Source organism: Chiloscyllium plagiosum, chromosome 11 (genome assembly GCF_004010195.1).
Source record: "Chiloscyllium plagiosum isolate BGI_BamShark_2017 chromosome 11, ASM401019v2, whole genome shotgun sequence".
Classification (NCBI taxonomy): Eukaryota; Metazoa; Chordata; class Chondrichthyes; order Orectolobiformes; family Hemiscylliidae; genus Chiloscyllium; species Chiloscyllium plagiosum.
The window spans coordinates 26,508,302-26,521,943 of record NC_057720.1 but is presented as its reverse complement, the minus strand read 5'-3'; positions in this window follow the sequence as shown (position 1 = coordinate 26,521,943).

The window sequence follows — 13,642 nt, the reverse complement described above, 5'->3', positions numbered from 1 at the left end:
CAATAAATGAACAATAACTGTGGTCTTGCAGTTATTCACAGTTCAAGCAAAGCATCACTTAAGTAAAGATTTAAAAGCTGAGATAAGAGTAACATTTCATGGGGCTGAATCTCTATAATGGTGAATTTGGAAAATTAGGTTGAATATGTTTTCATGTTTATATCAAGATCTTTCTGACTATCTTCTGTATATATAGATTCCTTTGTTTCTCTTCTTTGTGTAATATACTTATATTCTATTGTTAAATAACAACTGTAGCCTTGTTTCTACGAAACCACCGTGTTAACCAATTATAGAAATTTAAATGTATGATCTGTCAAGCTAGGTTTTATGCTGGACCTGATTTGTCCAGCGTTGCTATAATTTGTAATCATAACATGGTTTTTCTATTATTACTCATATAATTGAATCATTGCTGAAAATGTGAATTTTTACTTTTTAGACATGGTAAAATATGCTTTATGCTTGTGTAAGCTAAAGCAAATACAACCTAGAGAACACACAGTATTAAGTTCCCCTCCAAGCAACTCACCATCCTGACCTGGAAATATATCGCTGTTCCTTCACTATCGCTGGTTTAAAATCCTGGAAGTCTCTCCCTTATGGCATTGTGGATCAACTCACAGCAGGTAGACTGCAGTGGTTCAAGGAGGTAGCTCACCACCACCTTCTCAAGGGCAACTAGGGATAGGCAATAAATACTAGCCAGCTAGCGATGCCCACAAATGAATATATAGAAAAAGAACACTTGTGATTTAGCTGTGATGCAAAAAAGGTATATCAAAATATACAAAGTTAGAAGGCCTTCAGGAAATAGGGAAAACCAATGGAGGTTGATCAATACCTTTAATGAATACTTCCATGATAAGACAGGTAGTATCTTCATACGTTCATACAAATTAAGAGCGTAATTAGGCTATTTGGTCCATTGGGATTGCTCTGCCATTCGATTCTGGTTGATATGCTTCTCACTCCCAATTTCCTGTCCTCACCCCATAACCCTTCAACCCATTACTAATTAAAAATCTGTCTAACTCCTCCTTAAATTTACTCACTGTGCCAGCATTCACCACACTTTGAGGCAGCGAATTCCACAGATTCGCAGAGAAGTAGTTTCTCCTCAACTCTGGTTTAAATTTGCTACCCCTTATCCTAAGACTACGGCCTCTCTTCCTGGAATGTCCCTCAAGAGTAAGTATCTGCTCCACATCTATTTTATCTGTATCTTTTATCATCTTGAATATCTCAATTTGATCTCCCTCATTCTTCTAAATTTCAGCGAATATAGGCCTACACTGTTCAATGTCTCTTCCTTGATAATTAATTCTTTAAGGTAGTTTGAAGAAATTGAAAAGAATTAAAGACTACAGTGGGAGTTATTTATAGCATTGTCTCGCACCTCACCCCCTTCCCCAGACTCCACAGCAGTTGTAAAATAGTAGAAAATATAAAATGCAGTGATTAGGTAAGCAAGTAACATAAATGAATCATGTTGAATAGTAGATTTCACTTTCATATGAACAGATGAGCAGATTACCTCATCACAACGTTAGTAGGATAGTTTTCTGTATTGGGAACCAACACTCCATTTAGTGATAAGGATAAACCAGATTTAATTAATTAATTAACATTTACCCAATAAGGATCACAATATTTGAGACTACATTTGTTCAAAAGGAAGTTAAAAATCACACAACACCAGGTTATAGTCCAACAGGTTTATTTGGAAGCATACTAGCTTTCGGAGCGATGCTCCTTCATCAGGTGGTAGTGGAGGACTCAAATTTTGCTATAAATTCTGTGTGTTAGGATTGAGACCTCCACCACCACCTGATGAAGGAGTGTCACTCCGAAAGCTAATGTGCTTCCAATTAAACCTGTTGGACTATAACCTGGTGTTGTGTGATTTTTAACTTTGTACACCCCAGTCCAACACCTCCAATTCAAAAGGAAGATAAGTGATATATTTGCTGGGATTTTAGATTTAGTTAAGATTGACTTTAATATGATAGGAGAAAGTGAGGTCTGCAGATGCTGGAGATCAGAGCTGGAAATGTGTTGCTGGAAAAGCGCAGCAGGTCAGACAGCATCCAGGGAACAGGAGAATCGACGTTTCGGGCATAAGTCCTGAAGAAGGGCTTATGCCCGAAACGTCGATTCTCCTGTTCCCTGGATGCTGTCTGACCTGCTGCGCTTTTCCAGCAACACATTTCCAGCTTTAATATGATAGGGCAGACTATCCAACAGTAAATTGGCAAGATTAGATTAGATTTTGATTAGATTAGATTAGATTCCCTACAGTGTGGAAACAGGCCCTTCCGCCCAACCAATCCACACCAACCCTCCGAAGAGTAACCCACCCAGACCCATTCCCTCTGACTGATAATCAGTAAACAAACACTAAGTCTATGGGAGGGATTCAAAAAATCAGTTAGCGTGAATTGAGAGTCAGTTAATATATTTTACAGGCAAGAACTTAAAGAAAAGCATGCATGTCTAAAGAGGCAAGAGTTTATGAGGCAATATGAAACTAAAAGAAAAAGGCATTCAAAAATGGAAACACGAGTATAGGTCCTGGCAATGGGGAATACAAAGAATAACAAACAGTGGCAATAAAGTCAGCATAAAAATGAAGTATGGAAAGTCTTGCAAGGATGTCTAAACCAATATTATAATCAACATTTTACAACTATGTTAGGAAAAAATCGAGAGCATTTTCAGATAAACAGCAAACTCAGTAATCCCTTCAGCTGCCCACAGGTTATTCAGCCCCTTCAAAAATAAGTCAAAGCAATCAGCACAAAAATGCCAGCCCAGTAGAAGAGAGATGTCTACCTAATATTTAGTGTTTTAAGTTCTGATTTGAAGGTGCTGATGTTGGACTGGGGTGTCCAAAGTTAAAAATCACACAATACCAGATTATAGTCTAACAGGTTTATTTGGAAGCACAACTACTGAGGCACTGCCTCTTCATCAAGTGAGTGAAAGAGCATTGGTATGGAACATTTTCTGCCCTGCACCACCCACCAGTTATGGGGTTGATTTAAGAAGCATTGGTGAAAGCATTTGCTGATGTGAAAATAATGCCTGGCTCCTAACTCTGCTACAGGATTATAATGCAAGTACATATTTAGAATCTGCTGTGTGTGCTGACCATAAAAAGAGGGTGATTTAAAGGTTGCAATGCATGGGGCTCCTGTACAAACTCTTTGACTTGGTAATTTTTGTCCAGTGACTACTGAAAGTGATAGTCCAAGCAAAATTGCTGTCAAGGTTTGTATTCCGTGAACGCTGAGGTGTCATTTTATCACAAGAACCACCATCATCATGCTATCCAGGAAACATCAAAATGTCTTCCCTGCGTCATTAGTGCTTGTATTATTAGACAGAGAAGGAATTATACATGGACAGCTCATTGGAGAACAATGTGGTCCTCTGTATAAATGGCTACAAAGCCTCATGAAAGTTCTCCTTCGAGGAATGTAGAAACATAGGAATTAGAAGCGGGAGTAAGCAACTCAGCCCTTCGAGCCTGAACTACCATTTAACTTGATCATTGCTGATCTTATCCTGATTTCAACTCCACTTTCCTGCCTGCTCTTCATAGCCCCATATCCCACTTTTTATCAGAAAGATATCTATTTCTTTCTTGAATCTGTTGATTGATTCTGCCTCCACTGCACTCTGGGGTAGTGAGTTCCACAGGTTCACAACTCCCTGAGAGAAATAGATTAGATTAGATTAGATTACAGTGTGGAAACAGGCCCTTCGGCCCAACAAGTCCACACCGACCCGCCGAAGCGAAACCCACCCATACCCCTACATTTACCCCTTACCTAACACTACGGGCAATTTAGTATGGCCAATTCACCTGACCCTGCACATCTTTGGATGGTGGGAGGAAACCGGAGCACCCGGAGGAAACCCACGCAGACACGGGGAGAACGTGCAAACTCCACACAGTCAGTCGCCTGAGGCGGGAATTGAACCCGGGTCTCTGGCGCTGTGAAGCAGCAGTGCTAACCACTGTGCCACCGTGCCGCCCACAAATAGTTTCTCTTAATCTCAGTTTTGAACCTACCACCTCTCATTCTACATCCATGACCTCTTCTTTCAGATTGTCCCATAAGGGGTAAAAACAATGACTGCAGATACTGGAAACCAGAGTTTAGATGAGAGTGGTGCTGGAAAAGCACAGTAGTTCAGGGAGCATCCGAGGAGCAGTAAAATCGATGTTTCTGGCAAAAGCCCTTCATCAGGAATACAGGCAGAGAGCCTGAAGGGTGGAGAGATAAGTGAGAGGAGGGTGGAGGTGGGGAGAAAGGGGGGGAGGGTGGAGTGGATAGATGGAAAAGAAGATAGGCAGGTAGGACAAGTCATGGGGACAGTGCTGAGCTGGAAGTTTGGAACTGGGGTGAGGTGGGGGAAGGGAAAATGAGGAAACTGTTGAAGTCCACATTGATGCCCTGGGGTTGAAGTGTTCTATAAGGGGGACCATCTGTTCAATGTCCACCTTATCAAGCCCCTTTAAAATTTTATACACCTCAATCAGATCCCCCCTCATTCTTCTGAATTCCAGTGAGTGCAAACCAAAGCTATTCAATTGCTCCTCATATGACAGCCCTTCCATCCCTGGAATCAACCTGGTGAACCTTCTTTGAATTGCCTCCAGTGCCGTCACATCCTTCTTCAAGTAAGGAGACCCAAAAGTGGAAATAATATTCAAGGTATGGTCTCACCAAAACCTGATAGAATTGAAACTAGACTTGTTTACTTTCATAATCCAGTCCTTTGCAATAAGATTTCATTGACTTTTTTTTATTTTATGCTGCATTTGCATGCCAATTTTCATTGATTCATGCACTAAGACACCCAGATCTCTCTGTACTGATGCACTTTGAATCTGCTTTCCATTTTTTCTGATCCAAATGGTCAACCTCATACCCGCCTTAAACTCCAGCTGCTAGACTCTTGCCTATTTTCTGAGCCTATCAATATCCATCAGTCAGCTCTTTATTTCCTCATGACAGCCTGCTTTCCTACCTATTTTAGTATCATCCAGGATTCCAACATTCTGTATCTGAGCCAGGCTGCTTCAGCATCTGCTTGCATTTCCTTGGCTGCCACCTCCACTTCGCAAGAAGAGTGTGCCATGTCATTGAAACAAAATGAACAAAATTGTGTAAAGCAACAGATTGTGCTCACTGTTTGAAATGAAACCTCCCAGATGGAGTTGTTAACATAGATATTCTAAATTATGCTCATGGGTTTCATAAAACACGCTTACCAAAGTAAAGAGCATATCTATCTTAACCTTCATCCTAATCTGAGCCATTTATTTCTATATCAGCCAGGTAAAACAGAGTTGAGTGACTCAGCCAATTTGTGCTTGTGTTGGTAATCAACTCTCTGTCCCAAATATAAATACCTTCCTTTCCATCTTCAACTCCTCACATTAAAGGAAGCAAATGCCAACCACGTCGACTCTGAGCCAATGTAGACAATAAGGCAATCACAATCTTCATTCTGAATAAAAATCAAAAGAGCTGTGGATGCTGTGAATCAAAAACAAAAACAGAGGTTGCTGGAAAAGCTCCGCAGATCTGGCAGCATGTGTAAAGAGGAATCAAAGTTAACGTTTCGGGTCCAGTGACGCTTTCCTCAGAACCTTGATTCTGTTTCTCGAATCCTCAATCGCCGGTGTTGCAGACCAACTTATCACAGTAAGCTTTTCCCATCATTAACATGGATATAAATTCAGGGCAACTCACCCCAATGCCGGTCGTAAGGCAAACTCTTGTCCCTGCCAGTGGATCCCAGTGCTCTGTTTTTTGTTACCTTATTAACATGATGCATTTTTTTTCCCTGCTTAACTTTCTCTGCGGCACATTTCACTCTATCATAGTCTGGACCATCAACAATAAAAACTGTAGACTGTTTGTTGATCTCTCTTTCTGACAAATGACTCCCTATTCTTGATAACAAATCCTATACCTATGAATCATATGACTCACCTCTATTGTAAAATCCCGTCTAAGCGTGAAATTTTCCTGTCCTTGGAGGTAATGAGAGAGGTGGCAAGATGGGAAAATAATGGGGCAGGTTGGCCCTGAAGAGATACCCAGTATCATCTTAACATCTCACCAAGTTCTGGGTAAAAGGGTGCATTGGACAATCTTCTTGATCTCCCACCAATTAAGGTCCTTAAGTAGTTAATTAATGGCCAGTTATAAGCCACAGCTCACGTCTTGCCCCACTATCTGCCTTCCCAGCAGGCAAGAAAGATGGCTGATTTCCTGACTGGAAAACCAGAGATACCTACCTTCAGGGATTAGAGGGGTGAGGTGTCCAATCTATGAGTCCTTTCCATGGACGTTATTGGGGGACTGCATGGTCTGATGGGAGGCAGAAATTTGATGTTGTGCATGGTAAGTACTTGGCATTAAATGTTGAGGTTTATTGATGGGGCAAAGTATCCTCAACTTGGCAGGTATTTCTATCTATCTTCTCTTCCCAAGCCAAAAAAAAAAAATGGCATGTTGTAGGGATCTGATCAATCTGGGTTATGGTGAGATTTCAGACAGATTCATGCAAGAGGTCCGGTGTGATTTATCTCGATGGTAGGAACAACTTGCATCTTTTATGCATTACCAACATTGAGGTGAGATTCTTGCTAGTCTGCAGTGATTTGCCTATTAAATGGGTAGGTTTTTTTAAGATCTTATTAACTGAATATCTCGCCAGATTAATATACCGTTTCCTATCTTACTAAACTCACTAAGCAAATTAGGACCAAGACTTGTCAGCATTGATATCAGAATGGGTATCTGACAACTTCAGCTCACCCCTGATTGCAAAGAGCCTTAGTATGAAATAGCATCTCGGGGCATGATCCCTGGACCCCAGGCACACGTAGTCATCATCCACAGTTGTTGGCATCTGATGTTTGTCAATCCCTCCAGATCCTCGTGGCAGCTTTCTGATCCACTTGCAGAATGCTTAGGAATTTTGGATGTACATTTCAGAGCACTGTAAGACCAGAAGGCCGTTCGGCCCATCAATTTGCTCTGCTATTTGATCATGGCTATGCCTCTCAACCCCATTCTCCTACATCGTTCCTTTAACCCTTGACTCTATTATTAATCAAGAACCTATCTATCTTTGTCATAAATATATAAATGACAATGGCCTCCATAGCCTTTGGTGGCAATGAGTTCCATAGATTCACCCCTCTCAGCTCCATTAACTGAGAGTAATTGTGGAATGTCAAATAGTTATTGGTCATCAAGCCAACATTTGAGCTGAATTGTGGCAGTGAACTGCAGTCTCCATTCGTTTTGTCTGTGGTTGTTTTTGTTGGCTGTAACTGAAAGCTCATATTTAGAAGTGTCTAATTGCTTGTCAGTACGTGATCTTCTGTAACTGGACTATGAAAAACTCTGGGTCTACAGTGGGCATTGGAGACAGTAGAGTGACTCAGTGTGTCGGCAGAATGTAGCTAAGGACAGGTAAGTGGCTGGGCCAGGTCGTTAAACAGTGTTGAGGGAGAAAGCATATCATCCAGTGTGAGCAGCATGTTTTGTGACTGCTGTGCCATTACATTGCTAATGATGGGAAATGCCAGATTGTCAACTTACCTCATGTGCCCCTCTACCAGACACACCAGGCTCATAGCATTGCTGTATTGTCTTGTCATTTAGTATAGACACAAAGCCAGGAAGCTTCTCTTGGCTGTTAGCAGTCCTCAGAGAGCCTTTGCTCAGCGGATCCAGGTACTGTGAGTCAACAGCATCTTCTGATACCAGTCCTGTTAAACATCTGCTTACTCAATTGGCAATGCATTCAACATTTAAAAACTGTATTCCTTCCACCAGTGTAACATGGCCCCATTACGGTACATCCTGTTGGTTTCAAATTGGTTTCTTCCATCCCAGAGTTAGTCCAAAATGTTGAAGAATCTGAAACCCATTGTCCTGTATCACTCATTGAAGCAAACTATTAATTGTTTATTGTTCACTTCATGTAGATCCATTAAAAACACATCAGGTATTTCTGCTGTGGTGCTGCCCGCCGTGTAGTACAGCAGTTAGATAAACCAGTAACAGAAACTCAGATTTAAGGGATACCATCTCATTAACTAATTTGTTAACCTAGTGTTTAATTTACTGGCACTCCGTGGAGTTGAGGCAACCTCCTCCCTCCTCCCTCCTCCCACCTTCCTCCCCCTTCCTCTTCCCTCCTCCTCCTCCTCCTCCTCCTCTTCCTCTTCTTCCTCCTCCCCCTCCTCTTCCTCGTCTTCCTCCTCCCCCTCCCTCCTCAGGTTTGACCCACAAATACACAATACCCACCACAGATTGGGCAAGAAGACTAGTCCAAAGTCCACCCCAACCAGAATATGGATTGGCTTCCATGCTCCTTGCACCAGTCTGCTCCATACTGAGTGTGCAGCCGACTGATCCAATAATCCCCAAAGAGGTCCAAGTTGCTATTGGCAACGTAGACTTTTACATGTGTGGTATAGCCTGGAGCTGTGTATAGTGATGGTGGAGACTGGAATGTAAGTATCTTGTTTATGGTAGGAAAGATAAAAAAAAATGAGAAAACAGTAACTATTCATTTCTGTTGAGTTAAAACAAAGGAACGTCAGTAGGAAATAAATTTCTCTGCTGACTGCTGTCTTAATGTGATTCTTAAAAAAATCTATTAAATGTTCAAAAGCATCGAGGGACCTTTAACTATGTTAGCAGTGCTATACAAATGCCAATTGTTGTTGCTTTTGTTCATAAACACAAGCTGAATTGACAATGCTACTACAGCTCAATCTTTGTGAACTTGGATAAGACTTGTTCTAGGAGCATTCAGTGGTTTGTTTTGTTTAAAAATATCATCATGATAACACATGAAGCTTAATTTTCAATTTTGATTATTTGAATTTCAGCAGTTGCTGTAGGTATTTTCTTGCTGAAAAGCAAAGGCTGTATAAAACATGTACCAAGATTTTTTACATTTAAAAGTGATATATTTATTCATATGATGTGGGAACCAGTGTCAAGGCCAACAGTTAATGCTTATCCCTAACTATTCTTGAGAAGGTGGTAGTGAGCTGACGTATTGAACCGTTACAGTTCATATATTGCAGTTAGACCAACAGTTCTGTTTGGTAGGGAATTCTAGGATTGTGACCTTGCTACAATGAAAGAATAATAATATATCTGTAAGCCGCAATATTGTGCCACTTTAGAAAAATTTGCAGTTGATTATGGTGTTCCCATGTGACTGCTGTCCTTGCACTTCCAGGTTTTTGCGATGGTGGATTTAGGAGATGTATTGACATGATTTTCTCAAGGTGTGGCAATGCATCTTACAAGTGATAGAAACTGCAGCGACATTACGTTGGTGGTGAAAGGAATACATGTTTTAAATGTTGCATGCATTGCCAATCAAGCAAGTAGATGCTTGACAGACACTATGAATTCAAAAGATGCATCATTTGTTGTGGAATTCCCAACCTCTTTCCTGCTATTGAAGGCACAGTGTTGTTTTATGATTGGTCCAGTTAAGTTTCTGATCAATGGTAAAATTTCAGAATTATGGTAAGGTATATGGTGATGATAATGCTGTTGAATGTCAGGAGGAACAGATTAAACTCTCTCTCTTGTGAGAGATGATCGGTGTCTAAAATCTGTGGTTTGTGTGTTACTTGTCACTAAATAGCCCAAGCCTGAATGGGCTCCTGTGCAGATGTGAACTGTTTAATTAGTAGATGATCTGCAAATGGAAAACAACCATAAACAAACATTCTCACTCCTGACTTAATGACAGAAGGAGTGTTGTTGCAGAAGCAGCTGACAATGTTTGGGACACTAAACCCTCAGTCCAAAACCAGTTCCAAACTCGTGCAGCAACGTGTTGGTACTGAAATGACTTGTCTGCAAGATATTTGAATCTCATCTTCTTCGATATCTGACTGTGATTATGAAAAGAGAATTTGCTTTCTCTTCTTTCATGAAATAAGTACCCATCCCTTCACTGTATGTATCAGCCTTCATGTGTATGTCTGATGTCACTGAGACAGTGAACCATGAGCTCCCAACATACGAAAAGCTTCCCTCTCTACCCCTCTGCTCTCTGAAATCGCGTCCATGTTTCAGACAGTCAAACTTTCACTTCATACCTTGAGTTGTGTGGCTGGGTTTATATTGACCAATGCATTTCTGTGGATGAATTCAGAAAGCACTGTTTTGCAAAGTCCAGAAAGGAAGTAAACCATTAAAAAGGAAAGTGTATTTTTAGCATTCACTGTGGAAGCTGCCTTGATTCCCAGGGGGCTGGAAAAGATTACTGAGACCAGGCAGAGACCTCCAATTGCATACAAGTGAAACCATAAGCTGCTTCAGGAATGTAGCAAAGACAGGCCTATGAATGGCTGATTAGGGAGTAGGGAATGGTATTCATACTCTTGAAATTGAGCTGTAGTTCCAGACATGTCTAGATTAGGTGTCTATTTAATAGAGCTATTAATTTATACAGGGAATGTCTTTACCATTCTATTCCCATGAGCACCTGCTTAACGTACACTCATCAGAATTTAAAGCAATGCCGATTTCAAATACTTTTCTTTAAGTTTGAGTCTGGATTGGATGTGTTTGGTGGTTGGATCAAAGGGAATTCACTTTCCTTGCAATTGGGCTGATTTTTGTTCTTATTGCTGAGGTGTGGTTTATTTTGTTTTTTGGTGTAATGTGATTGTGGAGAAAGTCAGAAGGAGAGGCGAGATCCTGTTTCGTAAGATGGTGAATAATGGAATTTGTCGTTCTGTCTATTTATCAAATAGAGAAAAGAAAAAGTGAAGCTTGTTTAAAATCAGACAAAACATGCCAAGGTTAGGTAGAAGGTTACTGATACTGGAACAGTGATTCTTTCACCTCTCCAGCCCACCATCACCTTGGGAGAATGCAATTGGCAGACAGTAATGTACTCACTGGTCTGTAGACTATGACCTGTTTATTTGAAATCGCAAGCTTTCGGAACGTAGCCCCTTTGTCAGGTGAAGTGAGAGAGAAGCACGCAGGCACAGAATTTTGAGGCAGAGGGGTCAAGGGCAGAGAGATCAAAAGCTCAGACAAATGGTGTCAGTGGAGTGTCGAATAATAAGTCTCTGCAGGTGATCAAAAGTGTCAGATGTTGTGAGTAAAGTGTCAACAGCTGAATAGCAAGCGATGGTAAGACCTATAATACAAATAAGTGAGATAGTTACAAAAAATTAAAAATAAGGTGGTGCTGGAGACAAACCAAATGACTGATATAACATGATAGGTATAAGAGGCACATGACGAGAGTCTAATCAAAGTAATTAGTACTCCAAAGCTGTACAAACTGAAGTGGGAGATGGCACGGAGCAGGGTGACACCAGGCACACGGTCACACAAGATGGCTGCTGAGCCATCAGTTGACCATCTTGACACACAAGATGGCCGCCAGACCACAATATGGAGAGAGACAGCAGAGCAAATACAAACATTGCCTGGGGCCTCCAGAATGCCAGCACAATGCACTCACAACCTAGTTGATTAGTTTAAGGCGGTTGGGAGAAAGAATACACATGAATAACGTACACTGCCCGCTGAAGTGTCTGGGTCCAGCCAAAGTAGTTTGATACGGACTCGATACAAACTGCTGGTAGCCAAGACTGCAGTAATCATCATTCTCAGGAAGATGGATTGGCGCCCATTACTACAGAAATGGACTTCTGCAAAGACATTGAAACTGCCAATGTCTGCACTGAAACTGACAACGACTGCGCTGAAATGAACAAAGGCTGCACTGAAACTGAACGACTGCATTGAAACTATCAAAGATTCTGTAATGTTTACTATAAACAAACCATATTACAAAGACAATAATCTCATCATTGATCTATTGTATCACAAAATGTATAAAAGTATCTTGACATGTGCTCTGGTCGAGCGAAGACTCGCAGCTGACCGCTGTGCTGTTGGTGTCTTTAACTCCCAGAGCTCCGGTATTTCTTTGTGCAATAAACTCTGTCATTGAACCCCGACTCTGACTCCAAGATTAGTGATTTTCCCATAACAGAACTAATTAAGGTGGAGAGATCTTAACAACTTATCAAATGATAGTGCTAAAACAGGACAGTAAGGAAGATTTTACAGATACAAAGTCAAAAAGTGTGGCACTGGGAAGACACAATCCTCAGGCAGTAACTGAAGAGCAGGAGAGTTGATTTTTTGAGCATAGGTTCTTCATTAGGAATGTGGGGGAGAACCAAGGAGGCTGAGAGACAAATGGGGAAAGGTGGGCTGGTGTGGAAGGTAGCTGGGAATATGATAGGTGGATGCTGATGGGGGCGATGGTGATAAGTTGGAGCAGAGGGAAACAGATAGATGGGAAGGAAGATGGACAGGTAGGCCAGTTCAAGAGGGTGGTGCTGAGTTGGAGGGTTGGATCTGGGATAAGGTAGGGGGAGGGGAGATGAGGAAATTGGTGAAATTGACATTGATCCCACGTGGTTGGAGAGCCCCAATGCGGAAGATGAGGCATTCTTCCTCCAGGCGTTGGGTAGCTAGAGTTTGGCGGTAGAGAAGTCACAGCACTTACATGTCCTTGGTGGAGTGGGTGGGGGAGTTGAAGTGTTCAGCCACAGGATGGTGGGGTTGTTTAGTGCATGTGTCCCAGAGATATTCTCTGAAACATTCCACAAGTTGGCATCCTGTCTCCCCAATTAAGAGGAGACCACATCGAGAGCAATGGACACCGTAGATGACATGTGTGGAGGTGCAGGAAAATCTCTGTCGGACGTGCAAGGATCTTTTGGGGCCTTGGACAGAGGTGTGGGGAGAGATGTGGGTGCAGGTTTTACACCTCTTGCAGTGGGAAGAGAAGGTGCTGGGAGTGGAGGGTGGGTTGGCGAGGGGAGTGGACCTGACAGAGGAGTCACGGAGGGAATGGTCTTTATGGAACGCAGATAGGAGTGGGGAGAGAAATAAAACTCTGGAGGTGGGGTATGTTTGTGGGTGGTGAAAATGGCTGAGGACAGATCTAAAAGTTGAAGTTCTAAATTGGAGAAAGGCCAATTTTGACAGTAGTAGGCAAGACCTTTCAAAAGCTGATTGGAGGCAGATGTTCACAGGCAAAGGGACAGCTAGAAAATGGGAAGCCTTCAGAAATGAGATAACAAGAATCCAGAGAAAGTATATTCCTGTCAGGGTGAAAGGGAAGGCAGGTAACTATAGGGATTTCTGGATGACTAAAGAAATTGAGGGTTTGGTTAAGAAAAAGAAGGAAGCATATGTCAGGTACAGACAGGATAGATCGAGTGAATCCTTAGAAGAGTAGAAAGACAGTAGGAGTATACTTAAGAGGGAAATCAGGAGGGCAAAACGGGGACATGAGATAGCTTTGGCAAATAGAATTAAGGAGAATCCAAAGGGGTTTTACAAATATATTAAGGACAAAAGGGTAACTAGGGAGAGAATAGGGCCCCTCAAAGATCAGCAAGGCGGCCTTTGTGTGGAGCCTTAAAATGGAGGAGATACTAAATGAATATTTTGCATCAGTATTTACTGTGGAAAAGGATATGGAAGATATAGACTATAGGGAAATAGATGGTGACATCTTGCAA